This window comes from Pan troglodytes, chromosome Y (genome assembly GCF_028858775.2).
Source record: "Pan troglodytes isolate AG18354 chromosome Y, NHGRI_mPanTro3-v2.0_pri, whole genome shotgun sequence".
NCBI classification, from domain to species: domain Eukaryota; kingdom Metazoa; phylum Chordata; class Mammalia; order Primates; family Hominidae; genus Pan; species Pan troglodytes.
The window spans coordinates 11,366,054-11,391,658 of NC_072422.2; the positions used below are offsets into that span (position 1 = coordinate 11,366,054).

General features: G+C 44.2%; 1 long non-coding RNA gene across 3 annotated transcripts; it reads left to right on the forward strand.

Moving 5' to 3' along the window:
* Positions 1-24,813, forward strand: LOC107971309 (uncharacterized). 3 transcript variants are annotated; one of them, XR_010154966.1, is made up of 5 exons: positions 1-294; positions 11,880-11,986; positions 12,357-14,631; positions 14,765-14,925; positions 24,454-24,813. It is a non-coding gene; the product is annotated as an uncharacterized LOC107971309 (long non-coding RNA). The 3 variants fall into 3 exon arrangements; XR_001714263.3 differs by having other exon boundaries at positions 12,357-14,925; XR_001714262.2 differs by lacking the exons at positions 1-294; positions 11,880-11,986; positions 12,357-14,631; positions 14,765-14,925 and adding an exon at positions 15,682-18,071.
* Positions 24,814-25,605: the final 792 nt, after the last annotated feature.

The following is a 25,605-nucleotide window of genomic DNA, read 5'->3' on the forward strand; positions in this document are numbered from 1 at the left end:
GATGCCTGTGGTTTCATGAGAAATAACAGCTGTTTTGAAGAGCCAGAAAGACTGGAAACTTTCTTTCCAGACCCCAGCTAGTTGACACTCAACTGGCAAACATTGAGTTCTGAATGCCTAAGAGGTTGTTGTCCAGGCTTGGTTCCTGATTGAGATCCAGGCATCAGGAGAGGTTGTTTTGTTAAAACTATGGCTGGAGCAGCATGCAAGACTGAAAAAGAAGGGCACAGTGAACATGGAGATGGAAGAGGACAAGGAAGAAGGAAAAAGGAGGAAGAAAGAGAGATAAGAGAGGTACATGGGACATCAGGGCTTTCTTTTATCTTGATACTTTTTAATTTCCTGCCGTAGTACTGGTAAACAACTCTTCCAGGAAGCCAAATGCTTGTAATCTTGCTTGGTTGGAGAGAATTGATTTTATCCTGGCTTTCTGTGGCAGTTATCTCAGTTAACAAAGCAATAAAATACTGATCTGGGAAAGAAACAGTTTTTACTGGTGAAAAGGGTGCGCGTTGAGACAAGGAGCCAAAATCACTCATTAATAGCATTTCTTCATTTGACTTAATTTCAGGAGGAGAAAATGATGCAATTATATTAGCCTTATAATGGATTCTGGGTCTTCGTATTTTTGTTTCAGGCTGGATCCAGGTTCTCACTTTCCCAGCTTTAAAAACAGCAAAGTATTCAATATTATCAGCCTCAGACTGAATTCAGGGTCTGTCTGCTTAGGTTACAGACAGTATCCAAGATATGAGTGCTCTTCCTTTAAGCAAGGTCCATGGTTTGACTACTGGAGATAGAACCTTGGGGCAGAATCTTAATAGAAAGGTTTCAGACTAGATGAAAGTGTGAATTATGTCAACTTCAGGCTGGATCCAGGGACTGACTATTTGAGATTTTGAATAAGCCCAGGATCTGTCTTTATTCATTTGAATGTAAAATGAAGATCTGGCTTTATCAGTTTCCTGCTTGATCCAGGGTCTCACTGCTTGGGTTTCAGGGTGGGTCCAGGTTTGATATATAGCAGCTCTTTGCTGAGTCCAGGGCCAAAATATACCAACTTCTGTCTGGGGCCAGGGACAGATTGACTGACTCTCAGGGTGAATCTGACTGTGTCACTCTCAGGTTGGTTCCAGGATCTTATTGAATTCATTTTAGTGTGAAACCAGTATCGTATCACTGTATTGGCTTCAATGTGGGTCCAGGGATTCATTTTAGAGTAAGTCCATTGTCTGATTGTTACAGGTACATGCTGAGTCCAAGGGTAATTTATACTGACTTGATTCTGGGTCTAGGAGTGCATCATTTGAGATTCAAGTTGGGTCCACTGCCAGACTGCATCATTTTGAGTTGGGGACCAATGTGTCAACACACCCACCTCAGGCCAGGTCCTAATTGCTTGAGATTCAGGATCAGTTCATTGTTTCATTTTACCCGTATCAGAATGGGCCCAGTGTCTGACTGAATTGGTTTCCACATAGGTCCAAGGTTGGATAACATCACCTTCAGGCTGGGTCCAGGGTCTGGCTTCATGCTTTTCAGATTGGTTCAATGGGTGGATTATTTGCCATTCTGGCTTCATCCAAGTAGTAACTGTTTGAGAATAAGGTTGAGTACCATTTCTTCTTGTATTGTTTTGGGTCTGAAACAAAGCAATCAGAGTATTAGTCATGCATTTTGCTGCCTGCATTTCAGCCTGATACAAAAGTGTGGTGTATCAGAGAAGGACAGGGTCCAGGTCCTGACTGCTTGAAATTCAGCGTGAGTCAAAGGCCTGATTGTATTAGTTTTAGCTCACGTCCAGGGGTGCATTGTGCCTGCTTCAGTCCAGATCCATAGTTTTACTGTATCACCTTCTGGGATCTGGTCTGAGATCTCACTGTACCTGATCAGATTGGGTACATGGGAAGAAGACATCAGTTTCAGATTGAATCCGTGTTATAAATGCTGTAGCTCTATATTTGGCCCAGTTCTATTTTACCATGTCCAAAGGGAGTGAATGTGCTCAGAGTTTGAAATTCTGACTGAGCCCAAGGTTTTTGTTTATTTTTTCTGTTCCAGTTTTAAACTAAATTCTACTAACTAGAGCTTCAGGTTGGGACCATGGTTTTGCTGCTTGTGGTGCAGGCACTATCCAGGATATAAGTGTTTCAAATTCAGGTGAGGTCTATTCATTGATATTTTCAATTTCATGGTGTGTCCATAAAATAGACACTTGATTTTCATCTTGGATCAAAGGTTGTGAAGTATCAGGTTCAGGCAGTAATGAAATTCTATAAATATTTTAGCTTCAGATGGTGCCCAGAGTTTCTAAGCTTCAATCTTAAGCATTGTCCAAAATGAGCCCATATCACTCTGTGTATAAGAATTTCCATCTGGAAAATTATCATGAGTCCACTTTGTGTCTGTTGAAGCTGTAGCCTCTGTCCATGTGTTTACCACTGGAGACTCAGACTGGGATCATTGGGTGATTCATTCAGACACAGGTAGTGTTCAGGGTTTTCTGCTGTAGGGATACCCTGAGTCCATGGTAACATTGAGGAAATAACAGCCCATGCCCCTGGATTTTCTGCTGAAGATTCATCATAGGTCCATGATATAAGTATATCAGATACAGTCTGTGTCCAGGTAATTCCTACTGGAGACTGGGCCTGAAGCCACAGTATAATTTTGTCAGATACTGGCTGTGCGGAGATAATGACTGGAGAAGATTCAGCCTGGGTCCACAGTGCAAGTATATCAGATACAGTCTGTGTCCAGGGATTTGTTGCTAGAAGTAAAGCTTTGGTCCATGGGGTGACTGTGGAAGCTATTGCCTCTATCCATGGATTGACTCCTAGAGATACAGGCTGGGCCCACAATGATAATGTATTAGACATAGGCAGTATCCAGGGATTTACTGCTGAAGATTCAAATTGGATTAATTTTATGTATATGTCATATACAGGCAGTATTCACATAATTAATACTGCAGATTCAGATTGGGACCATAATCTTGTTGTATTAGATGAAGGCTGTGCTCAGGCCTTTACTGTTGCAGCTACAGACTGTGCCCAAATTGTAGCTGTATAAAAAACAGGCTGTGTCCAGGGATTTAGTGCTGGAAATTCAGCCTGGGTCCAGGGTATAACTTTCAGAGATACAGCCTCTGTCCAGTTATTTAGTGGTAGACATTTAGGTTGAGTCCATGCTTTCGGTGTGCCATGTAAACTTTGTGAACAGATTAATGATAGAGTTACAGCCTGTGTACACAATGTAAGTGTATCAACAACAGGGTTTCTTGAGGGATGTACTGCCAAATATTCAGTCTGGGTACATGATATGACTATATCAATCTCAGCCTCTAACAGAGGACATGGGGCTAGAGATTCAGACTTTGTCCAGATATTTATAATTTGAGACTTAGACTGCATCATGGGATTTACAGCTGGAAATTCAGCCTGGTCCCACGTGTTTACTTATGGATATTTCATTTGGGTTCACAGTGTGACTACATCAGGTAGAGGTTGTAACCAGAAATTGACTGCTGGAGATTTTGTCTGTGTCCATGTTATGACTGTGTCAGCTAGAGCCTCTCTCCTGGGAATTATTACTAGAGATACAGCCATGTACTACAGCATGACTATACCAGTTACAGCCACTGTTAAGGGATTTATTGCTGGCAACAGATCCTGGTTCCATGATGAGACTATTTCAGTTTTAGACATTCTCCATGGATTTACTGCTACATAAACATTCTTAGCCAATGATTTCATTTTGTCAAGTAGAGTGTATGTGCAGACGTTGTTGATTTTAGAATGAACCTGGGTCCACAGTAAGACAATTTCTGTTTCAAGCTTTGTGGAGGGATTTACTCCTACAGATTCAGCTTCGTTCAGTAGTATAACTAGCAGGTACAGGCTGTGCCCAGTCATTTACCTTTGGAGACTCAGCCTCGGTCTACTGTGTGAATATACTGGTTTCATTTGGTTTCCAGAGATTTATGACAGGTGATTGACTTGGTTCCATAGTTTGATTGTATGAGCTTTTGCCTGTGTCAAATGCTTTACTGCTGAAGACTCAGCCTGGGTCCATGGTATGAGTGTAACAGATACAGATTGGATCCAAGGCTTTACTGTTAAAAATTCTGACTGAGTGCACAGTGTCTGTGTATTGGCTACAGGTTCTGTCCAGTAAGTTACTGCTGGGGAGTCAGCCTGATGCCATGGTGTATCTGTGTCATACATAGACTGTGTCCAAAGATTTCATGCTGGAGATTCAGATGGTGCCCATAGTGTGATAGTAGCAGCCCAAGGCAGTATCCATGGATATCCTGCTCTTAATTCAGCCTCTTTCCATAATGTGATGCTATCAGCTGTGGACATTGTCCAGCTATTTACTAATGGACATTCAACCTGGGTCCAAGGTACGAGTATGGAAGGTATAGGATGTGTCCATGGAATTACTACTGGAGATACAGCCTGGGCCCATGGTGTGACTGTGGAAGTTACAGCGTCTGTGCACAGATTTACTGTTGAAGACTCAGCTTATGTCCAAAGGATAATGTTATCAGATTCAGGTAGTGTAAAGAGATTTACTGCTGAAGATTCGCCTTCGGCTCATGGTTTGATTGTATAAGATACGTACTGTGTCCATGGATTTATTGCTGGAGACTCATCCTGAATCCAGGTATAGTACTGTCACCTACAGACTTTTTTCAGGGATTTATTGCTGGAAATTCAGGCTTGGCCCACAGCTTGTCTGCATCAGCTGTTGTCTGTGTCCAAGAATTTACTGCTGGAGAATCTTTCAGGATCTCCTGTGTGACTGTATAAGTTTCAGATTGTGTCCTGGCATTTCCTTCTATAAATACAGCCTGATTCCATGGTAGGACCATATCAGCTGTAGCCTCTCTCCAGGGATTCATTGCTGGAGTTTTACCTGGAATCCATGCTTGAGTCCAAGATACAGGTGGATATTCAGCGTGGGTCCATGGTAAGAATATATCATGTGCCAGGGACTTACTCCCAGAGTTTCAGCCAGAATCCATATTGTGAGTATATCAGTTTCAGACTGTGTCTAAGGATTTAATTATAGTGATTTAGCCTGGATACACATTGTGACCATGTCAGATATAGCACAACGTATCCAAGAATTCATCACTAGTGATTCAGCATGGGTCCCTAGTGTGGTTATATCAGTTTCCAAGTGTTTCCAGGAATGTATTGCTGGAGACTCAACCTGGGTTCACAGTGTTATTGTTTCAGTAACAAAATGTATCCAGTAGTTTACTGCTGGCAAATAAACCATGGTCCACAATGAGGTAGGATTAAATTCAGATGGAAGCCAGGTATGTCTTTCTAGATATTCAGACTGTAATATTGTCCAAGGATTTGTTGGCATTTCATCCAGGATCAATGGTATGACAGTTTCAGCTATAGTTTTTGCCCAGGGATTCATTGTTGGAAATCTAAATTGGATCCATAGTGTAACTATCTTAGCTATAGTCTCTGTTAAGGGAAATAAGGCTGGAAATTCACCTTGGTTCCCATATGTGACTTTATCAGATACAGAATGTGTCCAGAGATTCACCGCTGGAGATTTGGCAATAGTCCACAGTATGACTGGATCAGTTTCAGACTGCCTCCAGGATGTTAATCCTTGAAATTCAGCCTTTGTCCATGTTGAGACTATACCTGCTAACATCTTTGTCCAATAGTTTATTCTTGCAGTTTCAATCTGGGTCCACAGTGGGACTCTGTCTGTTTCAGATTGTGTCCAGGAATTTAATTCTTGAGACTCTCCTTGCATCCATGGTGATAATATAGTAGCTTCTTTTTGTACCCAGCAGTTAATTACACCAATGTCTTTCTGAATCCATGGTCTCAATGTGTCATCTCCAGCTTGGATACAGGATCTAACTTTATCACTTTCAACCTTGCCCCAGTGTCTAAATGGGTAAGTTTCATGATGTGTTCAGTCTCTTAGCTTATCAGGCACAGGTTGGTTCCAAAACCTCACTGTTTCAGTTTCAGACTGTATCCAATGGTGATCCGTCAGAGTTATTGGTTCTCTCTGCTCTGTGACTGTGTCTGCTTGAGACTGAAACAAAGGTTTGATGATATCAGCTTCTGTGTGATTCCAGGGTCAGGATCTATCACCTTCAGATTGGGGCCTAGGTATTACTGTTTCCATTCCAGTTTGGGCCCAATACCTAACTGGATCTGTTTCTGTTTGGGTCTAAAGTTTTTATTTCCATTCTTCAGTCTAGGTACTGGGCCACAACATTTTAAATTTATGCCAAATCCAGTGTCTCACTCTTTCATTTTCTTTTTATTTTATTTTATTATTATTATACTTTAAGTTTTAGGGTACATGTGCACAATGTGCAGGTTAGTTACATGTGTATACATGTGCCATGCTGGTGTGCTGCACCCATTAACTCATCATTTAGCATTAGGTATATCTCCTAATGCTGTCCCTCCCCACTCCCCCTACCCCACAACAGTCCCCAGAGTGTGATGTTCCCCTTCCTGTGTCCATGTGTTCTCATTATTCAATTCCCATCTATGAGTGAGAACATGTGGTGTTTGGTTTTTTGTCATTACGATAGTTTACTGAGAATGCTGATTTCCAATTTCATCCATGTCCATACAAAGAACATGAATTCATCATTTTTATGGCTGCATAGTATTCCATGGTGTATATGTGCCACATTTTCTTAATCCCATCTATCATTGTTGGACATTTGGGTTGTTTCCAAGTATTTGCTATTGTGAATAGTGATGCAATAAACATACATGTGCATGTGTCTTTATAGCTGCATGATTTATAGTCCTCTGGGTATATACCCAGTAATGGGATGGCTGGATCAAATGGTATTTCTAGTTCTAGATCCCTGAGGAACCGCCACACTGACTTTCACAATGGCTGAACTAGCTTACAGTCCCACCAACAGTGTAAAAATGTTCCTATTTCTCCACATCCTCCCCCGCACCTGTTGTTTCCTAACTTTTTAATGATTGCCACTCTAACTGGTGTGAGATGGTATCTCATTGTGGTTTTGATTTGCATTTCTCTGATGGCCAGTGATGGTGAGCATTTTTTCATGTGTTTTTTGGCTGCATAAATGTCTTGTTTTGAGAAGTGTCTGTTCATGTCCTTCGCCCACTTGTGGATGGGGTTGTTTGTTTTTTTTCTTGTAAATTTGTTTGAGTTCATTGTAGATTCTGGATATTAGCCCTTTGTCAGATGAGTAGGTTGTGAAATTTTTCTCGCATTTTGTAGGTTGCCTGTTCGCTCTGATGGTAGTTTCTTTTGCTGTGCAGAAGCTCTTTAGTTTAATTAGATCATTTTCAGCTTGTAACCATGGTTTAATTGTATCAGCTTTCAGGTGAGTCAAGAGTGTTCGTGGTTGAGTTTCTGGCTGGGTCCAGGTTTGTACTACGGCTGTTTTAGGCTGACTCCAGGGTCTGATCATGTCAACTTTAGAGTGAATTAAGGGCTCAGTTATGTTCATAATAGGATGTATTAAGATCCATGTATGCATCAGGGGTTTGAGTATAATAGCCTCATGCTTATTCAATGTACTAAGTCTATCCATTTGATTACAGGGCCTGATCATACTAGTTTTATGTTGCATCTAAGACTTAATATTGTCACCTTCAGACTTAGCAAATTAATATGGAGTATGCCATATAGAAGCAATCCAGAACTAAGTTGACTCAGGTTCCATGAGAGTCCAGTATCCATCTGTCCTTTCTATAGCTTCTTGGCATCCAAATACATTCTATACTGGCTGACACCATGGTTAAAATGTATGGGTTACTGTAGCATACTGAGATATATCTTCATTGAGGGATGAATGAGCCCATAGTTCAATTTTATTAACTACAAAAGAAATGGTGGAATCTAGCTGTAAGTTACTGGTTTGGCACCAGGGTTAACTGTATGAGCTACCTGATACTTCTGGTTTCTGATACTCTTCATTAGATTTAATCTGCATCACTCTTCCTGTTTTATATGACACAAATTGTTTCCAAGTTTCAACTTAAGTAGTAATTTCAAGCCAAGGTCTAGCTACAAGTTGTACATGAGATAGGACATTAATAGATTGAACTTGAAACTGACCAGTATCCATCTTGTAAGGAATTTAGATCCACCTGTGCCACTGGAAAAGAGAAAACAAGATCCACCAGCATTAACTAATGGTAGAGTATGAAGCCTAATTATACCAGCTAATGTATAAATCCAAGATCTTGCTGAATCAGTCAGAGTTTGATATTTATAATTCATTGTATTTCTCTGAGGAAGATTCCAGGGTATAGGTATAATATCTGTTTGGGGGTTCTGGGGTCCAGAAAAAACATTGAGAAGTGTTCATTTCTGTGATACTCCAGCATTCAGCTGTATTGGGATGATCTCATGGTTTGGCAACAGAAGAAATCCATGGTCATACCATTGGAAATTTGCTAGCTGAGGAGAGGTGACCACTTTGAAAGTGTAATAGCCTATTGGCATAGAAAGTCTCTATCATTTGAATCAAAAAACATTGAATGAGGACTCCAGTGCTTTCTCTTCACTGGGGAAGTGCTTAATCTTCTTGTCCATGTTTGTACTGAGAATCTATGGATGACCAAAGTGGCAGAGCTTGTGTTAGAGCTAAGTATGTTTTGTGGACTACCTTCTACTCCAGGAGGAAACTGCAGGGTAGAGAAAAAAATAGGACCTAGTGATTTCTGGGATGCCTTGATAAGCTGTCTCATCAAATTCAGTTCCCAGCCAAGCAGGTGTTTAAAGTCATCAGGGGACACTCCTCCATTGTGTTGGGATCTCATTCTGGTACAGAGAGTGTGAGCAGAAATGAGGTCAGATAGGGGTGAGGATACAATCTGATGAGGGTTGGATGGGGTCCTGCACCTTCACCTTCAAAAGAGCTGAAGAGAGATGACAGAGAAGGTGCTTCCAACTGCATCCCCTTAATTGAACAAGCAGTTCACACCATGGCCCCATGTTCATCTGGGAGTATTCCAACATGCAGGGAACATTAGGATTGCAAACTGGGCCTTCCTGGCAAACTCCCAATTTGAGGGCTTTCATTGTCATAACCAAATGGGACTGGGATGGATTGATGCTGGGTGGGATGTGGCCTCCACACTTGCCTCTTCTTTTCCTGACTTCCATGCTCCTCATTGACATACAGTTTCCTGGATCTGGCTAAATGTCTTACACTCTAAGTATTTCCCAGTTCATGGAGGATGGCCCTCATGGGAATATGTTGCGTGAGTGTTGCCTTCCAAACACTGTCACGTTTTAATGACTGGGCTGCTTTGATACATTTAAAACCATAAATTCCATTACAGATGCCAGCCAGAAGGAAAACTTTTGTTCTCCCACTTCTATTGGGGAGCTGCATGATTTGTGTAGGATGAGAAGCAGGCAGGCCTGTCTGGCTTTTGCCTGGTAATGTAGGCCGTATTTCATTATATCTGCATGTCCTGTCTCATTGTGGAGGGAGTATTTCATTGAGTTGTTGCAGGATGCAACTGCCTCTTGCCAAAGATCTCTTGGCTGCTAGGGATTTCAGTGAGAAAAGGAAAGTTGGGTAAGCTAGCTGCACTCCAGGGTTTGGGTCATGGTATCTTTCTGGAGGCTGTGGTTGTTTGTACTTTGCAGGAGGCTTTTGTGTCCTCTGACAGGAATCTTTGAACATTGCTTGGACTCCAGCACAAGTCAGCTTTTCTCTTGGATGAGTTTTGATTTATCTTTGCTGTCATGGTGAGTCCACAGTGGCTGTCAACAATGCTACTGAACACCCTATTCAGGGTTGCAATCACAACAGACTACCTCAGAGACATTGTCTCAACCTCATCTGCACCTGTGAGCACCTAGGTCGAGGGGTGAGAACACTGATCCACCTTCGCCTTGCCTTTATCGTGGTCCCTGCCTTTCCCAGAGAGCCCTTGCAGGGTCCAGGGTGAAGGGAGGAAGTGAGGTAAAGGGCCTGGCCATCTTTGGCTGATACCCACCTCTTGGGTCTCAGGTATGATTCCATCAATCAAAGACCCCTAAAAAACTCACCAGACTATATTCCAAACCCCATGGGACCCAATTCCTGCACACAGCCTCTTTCGAGAATGGAGTCAGAAGAGCAGTTTCTAGGGACCACCTCACAGTCTCAAAACTTCTTCTTCTCCATCTGGACCAGAACACAAACACAGCCCAATGGAGCCCTAAAATCGCACCTGTTCCATTTTTTTTTTTCTGCTTAGGAAGGTTCACAGACCTGAGAATTGAGCGCCTGCACCTGCCCGTGAATGCGTATGTGCTGTTCTCAGGGCACAATGCCTTAACTGTCAGTTCTGTCTAGCTCACAATGAATGACACAATTGCCTAGCAACAAGTCACCGTGGCTTGGCGGAGAAGGAAACTTCCCTGGAGGTGCGTCCGGTGGACTCTCATCTGTTTTCTTTGTGGGATGCCCAGGATAGTACCGTGATTCTAGGAGAAGACAGGCGTGAGCCAGCCTGAAGAAATGTCAAGGAGAGCTCCAGAAATAAAAAACAGATTCCCATGGGTCCAAAATAAATCTGCAGGATGTCTCAGGCCTGCCTACACGTTGTAGGGGTTAGTCCTTTAGAAACTTGCTCCACAGTGATTTACAGATACAACCCGCCTGTATTCCCCAGGGTTGTTTTCTCCATGGTGGGAGTTTCTGCAGAACCATGCAGCCTCAGAACCTGCCTAGCTGTGTGTTTCTTTTGGAGTGTTGCAAGTGTTGGATGTCTGCCTTTGTGTGTGTATGTGTGTGTGTGTCTGTGTGTGTGCCTGTAAGTGGAGCCTGCTTACATGAATGTGACTAACGCAGTCTTGAAGCAGCACTTCTTTCATTTGAGTCTCCCAACCTTTTGGTGGGTGGTCTATGTGGCTCTTCCTAGGCTGTGGGGCTCCGTGTTATTTCCTATGGATAAAGAATCCACAGTGAATTGGGAGTCTGGCTGTGACCCGTCTGAGTTCAAATCACCTACCCCTGCAATTAAAGCCACTCTTCTTCAAAGAAGAGGAGCACACCTCACCGGAGAATAGACATCTCCCAGTGTTTCATTGTCCTGTGACCAAGCCCAAGAGATACACTAAAATTCTGTCTTCAGGGCCCCTTGAAATTACCTCAAATTTGCCTGGCAGTTGAGCAGGTGCTTCATGTTGTGAGGGAGCACTCTGCCATCATCTTGGAATTTCATTCTGGGACAGAAAGTGTGAGCAAAAATAAGGTCAGAGGGGTGAGGATGGAATCTGGTCAGGATTGGATGGGGTCCCACACTTTCACCTGCAAAAAGGTGAAGAGTGATGACACAGAAATTTTTTCCAACTGCATCCCCACATTCCCTTAGTTGCACAAGCAGTCCACGCCATGGCCTGGTGTTCAGGTGGGAGTATTCCAACGTGCAAGGAATATTTAGAGTACAAATTGGGGCCATCCTGGCAAACTCCTGATTTGAGGGCTTTCATACCCGGAGCCAAATGGTAGTGGAATGGATTGATGCTGGGTGGGATGTGACCTCCAGACTTGCTTCTTCTTTTCCTGACTTCCATGATCCTTCTCAGCCTAGGGTATCCTGGGTCTGGATCACCATCTTCCACACTAAACGTTTCTCAGTTCTCTGAGAACGAACCTCATGAGAATCCATTGTGTGAGTGTTTCCTTCTAAACACGGTCACATTTTAATGACTGTGCAGCTTTGATACTTTTAAAACCATAAATTCCTGTTACAGTCACCAATAAGGAAGCTCTTGTTCTCCCACTTCTTTGGGTGGGTTGCATGATTCCTATAGGATGAGAAGGAGGCAGCTGTGTCTAGCTTTTTCCTGTAAATCTAGCCTCAATTTCATTTCGTCTACAGGGCTTCATTCTGGAGGACCTCTTTCACTGGGCTGTCACTTGTTGGAACTGCTTCCCACCACAGATTATTTAGCTGCCAGGGATTTCAGAGAGCGAAAGGAACTTCAGGTAGGCTAGCGGAACTTCAGGTAGGCTAGCTGCACTTCAGCTTGTGGGTCATTGTCTTCTTTTGGGGGCTGAGGTTGTTTGGACTTTGCAGGAGGCATTTGGGTCCTGTGATGGAAATCATGGAGAATTGCTTGGACTCCAACACAAAGCGGCTCATTCTCTCATGCGAGCCTTGATTTTTCTTTGTTTTCATAGGGAATCCAAGTGTCCCCCAACAGCATTACTGGGGATCCTTTTTAGGCTTGCCGTTGCTATGGAGGCCATTGAGACACTGTCTCAAACTCCTCTGCAGCTGTGAGAGGCCAGTCTGAGGTATGAGAAAACTACTTCACTTTGGACATGCCTTTGTCATGGTTTCTGCCTTTCCTAGAAAGCTCCTGTGAGGTCCAGAATGAAGAGAGGCAGTGAGATCAAGAGCCAGGACATCTTTCACTGATACATGCCTCTGGGGTCTCAGGTATGATTCTGTCACCCAAAGGACCCTCAATAACACACCAGACTATATTCCAATCCCAATGTGACCAGATTCTGCCACATAGCTTCTTTCAGGAATGGAGTCAGAAGAGCAGTTTCCAGTGATCACCTCACAGTCATGAAATGACTCATCCTCTAGCAGGACTTTAACATGGAGATGGCCTGAAAGGGCTCAAAGTTTGAGACTTTCAGAGTCTCGCCGTGGGTTTTGCAGGTAACCTTTTTCCTGATACAAGGCCAGCTCTACCTGTACCAGTTTTCTCTAATTAGGCAGGCATTTCTAACAGGTGAATGCCCAGCCTGCCTCACAAATGCACATGCCCTGGTCTCAGTGCACCTGGTCTGATTTTGAGCTCTGGCTAGTGTCACAATAAATGTCAATGTTGCCTAACGACAAGTACTACAGCTTGGCAGTGTAGGAAACCTCCATGTAGGTTCGTCAGTGGTAGATTCTTACCTGTTTTTTTCTGTGGAATCCATGTGATAGTCCCATGATTCTAGGGCAAGGAAGACATGAGCCAGCCTGAAGAAATATCAAGCAGAGCCTCAGGAATAAACCATGAAATCCCTAAGTTTCCAAAAAATCTGCTGGATTCCTCAGGCCTGCCTAGAATTTGCAGGGGTGAGTCTTTATGAAATTGCCCCAGTGATTTCTAGGTACAGCCTGATTGTGTTCCTTGGGTTTGCTCTCTATTAAATGGGGCTTCCTGCAGAACCATGCAGCCTCAGGGGCTGACAGATTGTGTGTTTCTGTGGGATGGTTGTGAGTGTTGGATATCTCTGTATGCGTGTGACATTGTGTGTGTGTTTGTGCCTTTAAGTGGAATCTGCTTAAAGGAATGTGGCTAATGCACGTCAGTGATTCCTTTTTTTTTTTTTTTTTTTTTTGAGTCTCCCAACCTTGTGGTGGCCTGTCTGTGTGGCTCAGCTTAGGGTGGCTCTGCTTAGGCTGCAGTTCTCTGTATTCTTTATTTTTCTGTGGATCATGAATCCGCAGTGAATTAAGAGGTGTATTATGACATGCAAGTGTCCAAATCACCTCTTGCTGAAAAAAAAAAAAAGTTACTCTTTTGAAAGAAGAGAAGCACACCACACCAAAAAACACAAATCTTCCAGTGTTTCATTGTCCTGTGGCCAAACCAGAGAGAGACACTAGCAGTCCTGTCCTCAGGGCCACTTGAATTCACCTTGACTTTGGTTCCCAGATGAGCAGGTCCTTCACGTCATGAGGGTGCAACCCTTCATCATCTTGGGATTTCATCCTGGGACAGAGTGTGAGCAGCAGTAAGGTCAGATAGGGGTGAGGTTATAATCTAGTGAGATTTGGATAGGTTCCAGCAACTTCACCTGAAAAAAAAATATCAAGACTGGTGACACTGAAGATGCTTCTAACTCCATGTCTGCATTCCCTTAATTTCACAAGCAGTCCACACGATGGCCTGGGGTTTAGATGGGAGTACTCTAAGGTGCAGAGAACATTTGGAGTGCAAATTGGAGTCATACTGGCAAACTCTTGATTTGAGGGATTTTATGTCTGGAACCAAATGTGAATGGAGTGGATTGATGCTGGGTGGGATGTGGCCTCCAGACTAGTCTCTTCTTTTCCTGAATTGCATGTTCCTTTTCAGGCTAGGGTTTCCTGGGTCTGATTCTACCACTTCCACACTCAACGTTTCCCAGTTCATGGGGAACGACCCTCATGGGAATCCATTGCATGAATGTTTCTTTCTAAACACTGTTATGTTTAAATGAGTGGGCAGCTTTGATACCTTTAAAACCATAAATTCATGTTACAGGCACTAAAAAGGAAACTCTTGTTTTACCTCTTCTGGCTGCATGATTCCTGTAGGATGAGAAGCACACAGCCATGTCTGGTTTTTGGCTGATAATCTAGCCTCTGTTTCATTTCATCTGCATGGCCTTCTCATCATGGAAGAGCTGTTTCATTGGGCTGTTGCTGGATGGGACTGCCTATTCCTTCAGATTATTTAGCTGTCAGAAAATTCAGAGAGCAAAAGGAACTTTGTGTAGGCTGGCTGCCCTCCAGGTTGTGGTTCATTGTCTTCTTGTGGGAGCTGAGGTTGTTTGCACGTTGCAGGAGGATTTTCAGTCCTCTGACAGGAATCATTGAATCTTGCATGACTCAAGCACAAGGCAGCTGATTCTCTCAGGTGAGCCTTGATTTATCTTTGCTTTCATGGGGAATCCTCAGGGGCTCTCAACAGCACCACTGGTCACCTTTTTGAGGCTTGCCATTGCCACAAACGACCTCTGAGACACTGTGTCAACTTCATCTTCACCCAGGAGAGGCCAGTCCGAGGTTTGAGAACACTGCTCCACCCTGCACTTGGCTTTGTCATGGTTGCTGCCTTTTCCAGAGAGGGCTTACAAGGCCCAGAATGAAGGGAGGAAGTGACGTCAAGAGCCCAGCCATCTTTCATTGACACCCACCTCTGGGGTCTCAGGTAAAATTCTGACACCTAAAGAATGCTCAACAACACACCAGCCTATATTCCAGTCCCCACAGGACCTAATTTTTGCAGACAGCCTCTTTTGGGAATGGAGTCAGAGGGGTAGTTTCCAGCAACCCCTTTAGAGTCTTGAAATGCCTCCTCCTCCACAGGGACCCGACAATGGAGGCAGTCCAAAGGGGTCCTGAGGTCGAGACTTTTAGGGTCCTACAGTGGGTTTTCACAGATAGCCTTTTTCCTGATACCAGGCGGGCTTTGCCTGTTTCATTTGCCTCTGCTTAGGCTGGTTGACAGCTCTGACAGCCAGGCATCTAGGCCTGCCTCACAAATGCTCATGCACTAGACTTAGGGCACCTAGCCTGATTGTGAACTCTGGCTAGCATCACAATGAATGTCACCATTGCCTAGCAACAAGTCTCTGTGGCTTGGTGAAGGGGACCTCCGTGGATGTGCTCCGGCCACGGACTCTCACCTGTCTTCCATGTGGGATCCACGGGATTGTCCCATGATCCTAGAAGAGGACAGAAGTGAGCCAGCCTGAAGAAATGTCAAGCAGAGCCCCTGGAATGAGTGGCAAAATCCCTAAGGATCCATAAGGATCTGTAGGATTCCTCAGGCTTGCCTAGATGGTGTAGGGGTGAGTCTTTTTGAAACTTGTCCTATGGTAATTACTAGGTACAGCCTGCATGTGTTCCTTAGGGTTGCCCACTCCCAGGTGGGGCTTCCTGCAGAACCACACAGTCTCATGAGCTTCCAGGCTGTGTGTTTCTGTGGAAGTATTGGAAGTGTTGGATATCTGCATGTGCATGTGGCATTGTATGTTTGTGTGTGTGTGTGCATGTGTGTGTTTTGTGTGTGTCTGTAAGTAAAGTCTTCTTAAAGGAATGTGGCTAGTGCACTTCAACATTTTTTTTGAGTCTCCCACACTTTTCATGGTCTGTCTGTGTGGTTCTTCTTGGGCTGCAGGGCTCCTTGTTCTTTATTTTTCTGGGAATCATGAATCTGCAGTGAATCGGGAGGCAGGCCGAGACCCACCGATGTCCAAATCACCTCCCCCTGCAGAAAAAGCCACTATTCTAGGCAAAGAAGGAGTAAACCACACCAAAAAACAGACATCTGCCAGTACTTTATTGTCACATGGCCAACCCAGGGACAGACAGTAACAGTCCCATCCACAGGCCCGTTGAATTTACCTCAAATTCAGTTGCCAACTGAGTAGGTACTTCAAGTCATGAGGTGACATTCTTCTATCATCTTGAGATTTCATCCTGGTACATAGAATTTGGGCAGAAATAATGTCAGATAGGGGAAAGTATACCATCTGGTGAGGGGTGGATGGGGTTCTGCAAATTCACTTGCAAAAAAAAAAAAAGTAACTACAGATGACCTAGGGTGCTTCCAACATTATACTTGCATTACCTTAATTGCACAAGCCGTCCTAACTATTGCTCGGTGTTCAGGTGGAAGTGCTCCAAAGTTCAAGGAATACTTGGAGTGCAAGTTGGGGCCACTTTGGCAAACCCCCAATTTGAGGGCTTTCATACCTGGAGCCAAATGGGAGTGGTATGGATTGGTGCTGAATGGGATGTGGCCTCCAGATCCATAAGGATCTGTAGGATTCTTGTTTTCTTGACTTCCATGTTCCTCATCAGCCAAGGGTTTCTCTGGGTCTAGCTCAATGACTTTTTTACTAAACATTTCCCAGTTCATAGTGAATGGCCCTCATTGGAATCTATTGCGTGAATGTTCCCTTGTAAACACTTTCATGTTTTAATGACTGGGCAGCTTTGTTACTTTTAAAACCATAAATTCCAGTTACAGCTACCAACAAGAAACCATTCTTCTCCCACTTACATAGGAGGGCTGCATGATTCCTGTAGGATGAAAAGCAGCCAGCTGTGTCTGGCCTTTGCCTGGTAATCTAGACTCTGTTTTCACTTCATCTACGCAGCTTTCTCATCGTGGAGGGGCTCTTTCATTGGGCTGTTGCTGGATAGACTGCCTCTTGCCACAGATTATTTTGCTGGCAGGGATTTCAAATAGCAAAAAGGACTTCAGGTAGGCTGGCTGTGCTCCAGGTTTCAGGTCGCTGTCTCATTCTGGTGTCTGAGGTTCTTTGCACCTTGCAGAAGGATTCTGGGTCCTCTGACAGGTATCACTGAACATTGCTTGGACTCAAGCACAAGGCAGCTCATTCTTTCAGGCAAGCCTTGATTTCTTTTTGCCATCTTCAGGAATCCACAGTGCCCCTTAATAAAACTACTGGATATGCTTTTCAGGCTTGCCATAGCCAAAGATATCCTCTGGGACACTGTCTCAACCTCATCTGCAGCAGTGAGAGGCCAGTCTGAGATGTGAGAGCACTGCTCCACTTTTGACTTGCCTACCTTTATTGGGGTTCCCACCTCTCCCAGAGTGCTCCTCTGAGGGCCAGGATGAAGGGAGGCAGTGAGATCAAGAGCCCAGTCATCTTTCACTGACACCCACCTCTGAGTTGTATGATTCTATCACACAGGAAACCTTCAACCACACACCAGACTATATTCCAATCCTCATAGGATCTGATTCTGGAACAGAGCCTCTTTCAGAAATAAAGTCAGAAGAGCAGTTTCCAGGGACCAACTCACAGTCTTGAAGCCCCTCCTCCTCCAGGGGGACCTGAAAATGGAGATGGCCTGAAGGGGCCCTGAGGTCAAGACTTTTAGGGTCCTGTAGTGGGTTTCCACAGACAGCCTTTTTCCTGATACCAGGCTGGCTCTGCCTGTACTGTTTTCCTCTGCTTAGGCAAGCTGACAGCTCTGAGAGCTGGGCATCTGGGCCTGCCTCATGAATGCCCATGGTCTAGGCTCAGGAACATGGCCTGATTATGAGCTGTGGCTAGCATCACAATGAATGTCACCGTTGCCTTGCCACAAGTCCCTGCAGCTTGGTGGAGAAGGAGACCTCATTGGAGGTTCCTCAGAGGTGGGCTCTCACCTATTTTTTTGTAGGACCTACAGGATAGTCCCATGAACCTAGGAGAGGGCAGACATGAGCTAGCCCGAGAAAACATCAAGCAGGGCCCCAGGAACAAACGGCAAAATTCTTAAGGATCCAAAAAAATCTGCATGATTCCTCATTGCTGTCTATACGTTGTAAGGGTGAGTCTTTTTGAAAGTTACCCGCCTGTGATTTCTATGTACAGTCCACCTGTATTCCCTGGGGTTGCTCTCTCCTCTCCCAGGTGAGGTTTGTGCAGAACGCTGCAGCCTCGGGAGCTGCCAGGCTGTTTCTCTGTGGGAGTGTTGTGAGTGTTGGATGTCTACATGTGTGTGTTGCATCGTGTGTTTGTGTGTGTGTGTGCCTTGAAGTGGAGTCTGCTTAAAGGAATGTGGCTAACGCAATTCTGCTCTCCTTTTTTTTCTTTCTTTGTTTCTTTCTTTTCTTTTTTTTTTTTTTGAGTCTCCTACACCGCCTGTCTATGTGGCTGTGCTTGGGCTGCAGGGCTCTGTGCTTTTATTTTTCCGTGAATCATGAATCTGCAGTGAATTGGGAGTGGGGCTGAGACCCTACATCATCCAAATCACCTCCCTCTGCAAAAAAAAAGCTGGTTTTCTAGCAAGAAGAGTAGCACACCATACCAAAAAACAAACATCTCCAAGTATTTCATTGCATTGTGGTCAAACAAGGTGGAGAAATGAGAAATCCTGTCTGCAGTTTCCCTTTAATTTACCTCGAATTTGGTTCCCAGGTGAGCATGTGCTTCATGTCGTGAAGGGGCACTTCTTCATCATCTTGAGATTTCATCCTGGGACATAGGCTGTGAGCAGCAATAAGGTCAGGAAAGGCTGGGGTCTTGCTACTTCACCTGCAAAAGAAATAAAGACAGATGACACAGAAGGTGCTTCCAACTCCATCCCCACATTCCCTAAATTGCACACACAGTCCACACTATGGTCCAGTTTTCAGGTGGTAAGGAAGGAGACCACCACTCTTATTGTCTAATACTCAGAAAAAGAAAGAGGAAGCCAAAGCTAAAGAAAGGCAGAAATGAGATCAATAGTCAGACAGCCTGGTGCCACACCCCAGGCATTGTAGTTAAAAATCAACCCCTGACTTAACCGCTTCTATTACCTATAGATTCCAGACATTGTATGAGGAAGTATTGTGAAACCTTCTGTTCTGTTCTCTTCTTTCCTGATTACCAATGCCTGAAGCCCCAGCCACATACCCCATGATTGCTTCATTGATCACAACCCTTTCACATGAACCATTTAGAGTTATAAGCCTTTAAAAGGTGCAGGAATCTCTCTTGGGGAGCTTGGTTTTTGAGACACAAGTCTGCCAAAACTCCCTGCCAAATAAAGCCACTTCCTTCTTTAGGTTGGTGTCTGAATGGTTTTGTCTGTGGCTCATCCTTCTACATTTCTTGGTTCCCTGACTGGGAAGAGAGGTGATTAGTAGATGGCCTAGGTAGCCCCTTAGGTAGCTTAGGCTTGCCCTGTAGAGCATCCCTGCAGGATAATCCATCCAGCTTGAGTGACGCAAATACTGATAGTGCTTCTGAGTAGGCAACTGCCTGGTTGGAACACCTCACCAGAGCATTGCAAAGCAGGCCACCACAGAGGATTGACAGAGTGGCTGAACACCAGGAAGGAACTGGCACTTGGAATCTGGAAATCTCGAACACAGTAAGACCAGTCTTGGAAACTTACCAACTCTGTTTGAGCAGAAGTGTGGCCTGATCACTCACAGTGTGCCTTTATCAGCACTTTGGCTTTGGTTTTGATTTTTACTTGGCTTGAATTAATTGATTTAGTGTGAATTAGATGAGTGAGGGACATTTACCCTTTCCCTCTTGCAGTGCCAGTGTTGTCTTCTCTGGGGGAAAAATGGTTCAGACACAAAGTAACCCAGCCCCCTAGGAACTATGAAGAATAATTTCAAGAAGGGATTTAAAAGAGACTGTGGAGTTACTATGACACCAGGGAAACTTAAAACTTTGTGTGAGATAGACTGGCCAACATTAGAAGTGGGTAGGCCATCAGAAGGAAGTCTAGATAGGTCTCTTGTTTCAAAGGTATGGCACAAGATATCCTGTAATCCAGGGCACCCAGACCAGTTCTTATACATAGACACTTGGTTACAACTGGTTTTAGAACTCCCACAATAGTTAAGAGGACAGACAGCAGCAACATTATTAGTGGCAAAGGGACAAATAGCCAAGGAATAGTTCCACTCCAACCATCGAGGGAAGCTATGTCCTAATTTTCTGTCTGACCCAATATCAGAAGACTCATGGCAGGAAATGACACCAGTGATGCCCCTGTCCCTTACCAAGAAGAGAGACTCTCCAATTCTGTCCCCACAGTACCTGTGCCTCTGCAAGACACACACACCCCTAGGCCAACCACAGTAGGCAAGTAAGGATGTGAAGCTGTGGGAGAAACCCCAACCTTGGTGGCTCACTTACCACCTAAGACTGGGATACAAATGCCCCTGAGGAAGCAGCGGTATACTGGGGTAGGCGATGACAGGCATATGGTGGAAATGCATGCCTTTGTGTATCAACGCTTTACTTCTACTGATCTCCTAATTTGGAAAAAAATACACCATCTTATATTAAAAACCTCAGACTTTAATTGACTTGCTTCAAACTATTATCCAGACCCACAACCCTACTTGGGCCAATTGCCACTGCCACCAGCTGCTTATGTATCTCTTTAACACAGATAGAAGGGGAAGGTTGCTCCAGAAGCCAACCAAGTGGCTGGAGGAACGTGCTCCTTCTGATTACCAAAACCTCCAGGAGTATGTGAGGATCCAATTACCCGTAATGGATCCCCAGTGGAACCTAAATGAAGGAGAAGTTATAGAAAGTCTGAAGCAATATAGGGAAGCCCACTTAGAAGGGTTAAATAAGGGATCTCAGAAGGCCACAAATGTTAACAAAGTCTCTGAAGTCATTGAAGAAAAAGAAGAGAGTCTGGCACAATTTTATGGAAGACTATGTGAGGTCTACCATATGTGTACTCCCTGTGATCCTGAAAGTTCTGAACATCAGTACATGATTAACATGGTTTTAGTTAGTCAAAGCACAGAAGACATTAGAAGAAAACTTCAGAAACAGGCTGGATTTGCGAGTATGAACACTTCACAGTTGTTGGAAATAGCCAATCAGTTGTTTGTGAATAGGGATGCAGCAAGAAAATGAGTGCCAAGTCTGGCAATAGGCCAACCTGCTAGCTGCAGCTATTAGAGGGGTACCTCCAAAGAGTGAAAGAATGAGTGGCCCTGGGAAAAACATCCAGTATGACTGACCATGCCTGCAGTGTAACTAGTGTGCATGCTGTGAAGAAATAGGGCATTGATAAGACAAGTGTCTCCAGTTAAAAGAGAAACAAAATGGCTCCAAGCCAGAGGTCTCAAGCAAGGATGAAAGGGCCTTGTTTAATCTGGCAGAAGGGTTCCTGGACTGAGGGGGACAGGGTTCAGATGAACTGAATGAGTCCATGGTCAGGAAGACAGTTGGGGGCAAAGAGATTGTATTTCTTGTCAATACTGGTGCTGAACATTCAGTATTGACCATCCTGGTCTCCCACTTATCCAAAAAGACTATTGATATAATCAGAGCCACAGGAGTCTCAGCAAAACAATTTTTCTGCTTGCCCCAGACTTGTGCCATAGGGGGATGTGAAGTGAGTCTTCACAGCCCTTATGCTCCCCAGAGGGGAGAAATGGAGACTTTTCATAACTGAGCTAGTCCAAGAGATAGAACCAGCTCTGGCTAAGCAGTGGCCAAGGGTGTGGGCAGAAGATATTCCTCCAGGGCTGGCAGTCAACCAAGCCCCTGCACTCATAGAAGTTAAGCCTGGGGCCCAGCTGGTCAGGCAAAGGCTGTGCTCATTCCCCAGAGAAGCTCTTGAAGATATCCAGGTTCATCTTAAATGTCTGAGAGCCTTTGAAATTATATTCCCTTGTCAGTCTTCATGGAATACTCCCCTCTTGCCTGTTCCCAAGCCAGGGACCAAGGACTACAGGCCACTATAGGACTTGCACTTAGTCAATCAAGCTACAGTCACTTTAAACCCAATAGTAGATAACCTGTACACATTGTTGGGGTTACTGCCAGCTTAGGAAAACTGGTTCACCTGCCCAGACAAGAATGACATTTTTGTTAGCATCAGACTATCTCCTGAGAGCCAGAAACTGTTTGTGTTTCAATGGGAAGATCTGGGGTCATGTGTCACCATTCACCACACTTGGATCCGCTTTCCCCAAGGGTTCAAGAACTCCCCCACCATCTTCAGGGAGGCACTGCCTCAAGACCTCAAAAAGTTCCCCACCAAAGACCTAGGATGTGTTTTGCTCCAGTATGTTGATGACCTTCTTCTGGGATACCCCATGGCAGTAGGGTGCTCCAGTGGGACAGATGCCCTGCTTCAGACCTAGAGGATTCTTGGTATAAGTTGTCCAAGAAGAAATTTCAGATATGCAGACAGCTGATACGCTACCTGGGATTCACTATCTGACAGAGGGAACACAGCTCGGGGTCATAAAAAAAGCAGGTCTTCTGCAGCCTATCAGAGCCTAAGATCAGAAGGAAGGTGAGACATTTCTTAGGAGCTATATTGCCAAGCCCCTGTATGGGGTTAAAAAGAGGGGTGAAAAGGAACCTTTTGAATGGGGATCCCAATAACAGCAAGCCTTTTGTGACTTAAAAGAGAAACTCATGTCAGCCCCAGTCTTGGGTCTGCCTAACCTGACAAAGCCATTTACACTATATGTGTCAGAGAGAAAAAATGGCATTTGGGCTTTTGACCCAGACTGTGGGGCTCTGGCTGAGGCTGTTGGCCTACCTCTTTAAGCAACTAGATGGGGTATCTAAAGCTTGGACCCCATGTTTGAGAGCCTTAGCAGCAACTGCCCTGCCAGCACGATAAGCAGATAAACTAACTCTTGGGCAAAACCTGAACATAAAGACCCCCACCATGATGCGATGACTTTAATGAATACCAAAGGACATCATTGGCTAACCAGTGCTATACTAACGAAGTACCAAAGCTTGCTCTGTGAAAATCCCCACATAACCATTGAAGTTTGTAACAACCTGAACTCTGCCACCTTGCTCCCAGTATCAGGAAGCCCTGTTAAGCATAACTGTGTAGAGGTGTTGGACTCAGTTTACTCTAGCATACCTGATCTCTGGGACCAGCCTTGGGCACCAGTGGACTGGGAGTTGTACATGGATGGGAACAGCTTTGTAAACCCACAAGGACAGAGGTATGCAGGATACGCATTGGTAATCCTGTATGCTGTCATTGAGGCCAAACCATTTTACCAGGGTACTTCAGCCCAGAAACCAAGGTCATTGCTTTAATTCGGGCCTTAGAACTCAGTGGATGTAAGAATGTAAAAATTTAAACTGACTCTCTGTATGTCATCTTATCCACCCACGTTCATGGAACATTATATAAAGAAAAGGGGCCTGATAAACCCTGGAGGAAAGGACAAAAAAAAATCAGCAAGAAATCTTGCAATGATTAGAAGAAGTATGGAACCCCAAAAAAGTGGCAGTCATGCATTGCAGCGAGGTTCTACCACGGTGGCTTTAGGAAACTCCAGAGCTGACTCAGAGACTAAAAAAGCAGCCTCCACCCCCTACCAGGCAGAAGGAGGGCAAACAGCAAGAGAGTGATAGTTCAGCTACCAGATGGAAAAATACTCTTGCTACAGCTGCTAGGAGCCACAGTTGTACTGGCTATGCCTGAAACTGCCCATCTAGGTCAGGAATCACTTGAAAAGTTGTTAGACCAGTACGCCTAAATGTAGCATTTTCCAGCTCTTGCCAAAACGGTGGCACAGTGATGTATTACCTGCTGACAGCACAAGGCGAGGCAGGGTCCAGCTGTTCAGTCCAGCATACAAGTTTATGGAGAAGACCCCTTTTGAAGATCTCTAGGTGGACTTCACAGAAATGCCAAAGTGTGGAGGTAATATGTATTTATCAGATTTTTTGCATACCCACTTTGTGTGGATAGAGGCTTATCCAGCATGAACTGATCAAACTCATGAAGTAACTGATGTGCTTCTTTGTGATCTTATTCCCAGATTTGCACTGCCCTCATGAATCAGCTCAGATAATGGGCCAGCATTTGTGGCTGACTTAGTGCAGGAGACAGCAAAGGTATTGGAGATCACATGAAAACTGCATGCAGCCTACCGACCTCAGATTATGGAAATGTGGAGCAAATGAATCTGACTATCAAAAGTAGTTTCGGGAAAGTGTGCCAGGAAACAGGATGAAAATGGTTACAGCCCCTCTCTAAGGCATTGTTTAAATAAGATGCACCCCTTCTAAAAAAGCAGGATATTCCCCTTAGGAAATATTATATAGTAGAACCCCTCCCATATTATGGGGACCCCCAGGACTCCTTGAGAGTGAGGTGAAGTTGAGTTACAGCAAAAGCTACAGGCTCTAGGAAAAATTACACAAACAATTTCTGCTTGGGTAAATGAGCCATGCCCTATTATTCTCCCCAGTTCACCCCTTTGCCCCCGGTGATCAAGACTGCATCAAAGACTGGAACATAACCCCACTATGGCCACAATGGAAAGGACCCCTGACCATCATTTTGACCACTCTGACTGCCATGAATGTAGAAGGAATCCCAGCCTGGATCCATCACCATAGTGTAAAAACTGCAGTGGCTGAGACCTGGGAGGTGAGAGCAAGCCTTGAAAACCCCTGCAAAATGACACTGAGAAAGACGACAATCCCTGCTCCAGTGACAACAGGAAGCTGACTGTTCTACACACTTCTGAAGCATTAGAAAACTCGTTGTGGGAGTTATTCTCCTTAAAATTTGGGCTTGTATAATAAAGACTGATTTTCCCTGCTTGGAGGACTGTTCCCAGTGTATTCATCAGGTTACTGAGGTAGGGCAACAAGTTAAAACTATCTTTCTGTTTTATAGTTATTATGAATGCCTAGGGAGCTCAAAAGGAACTTGCCTGTATACCTTCACTCAGTATAAAATGTGCAGCTCAGTAAATGACAGAACTGATATGTGATATAACACATCTGAGACTCCTATGATCACAATCTTTGAAATAAGATTAAGAACTGATCTTTTCCTAAGTGATACAAGTGAAATAATAAAACAGAAGAAAAGGGAACCCCCAAACACATAACCTTAAATTTTGATGCTTGTGCCACCATTAAGAGTAACCAGCAAGGATTAGTATGTGGCTCTCTATATTGAGAAAAAAGTTATACAGCAGAGAATAAGCATATTTGCTATGAGTTAGGCCTATGTGATAAAGCATGTACTTTTTGGTCTTGTTTCATTTGGGCTACCTGGAAAAAGAATGAAAAAGTTCTAGTTTGGCTTCAGAAGGAAAGGATGATTCCTCTTACACTTAGTGGCCACTGTAACCCCTTAGAAGTAATAATAACAAATCCCCATTGAAAAGAGGGAGAAAATGTAACTCTAGGGATCAGCAGATCTGGTCTGGATCCTTAAGTAAATATTTTGGTCTGAGGAGAATTCAAAAGGCACTCTCCTGAACCAGTGTTTCAGACCTTCTATGATGAATTAAATGTGCCAGTATCAGAGCACCCAGGGAAGACATATAATTTGTTCCTGCAGTTAGCACAAAATTTAGCCCATTCCCTCAATGCTACTTCCTGTT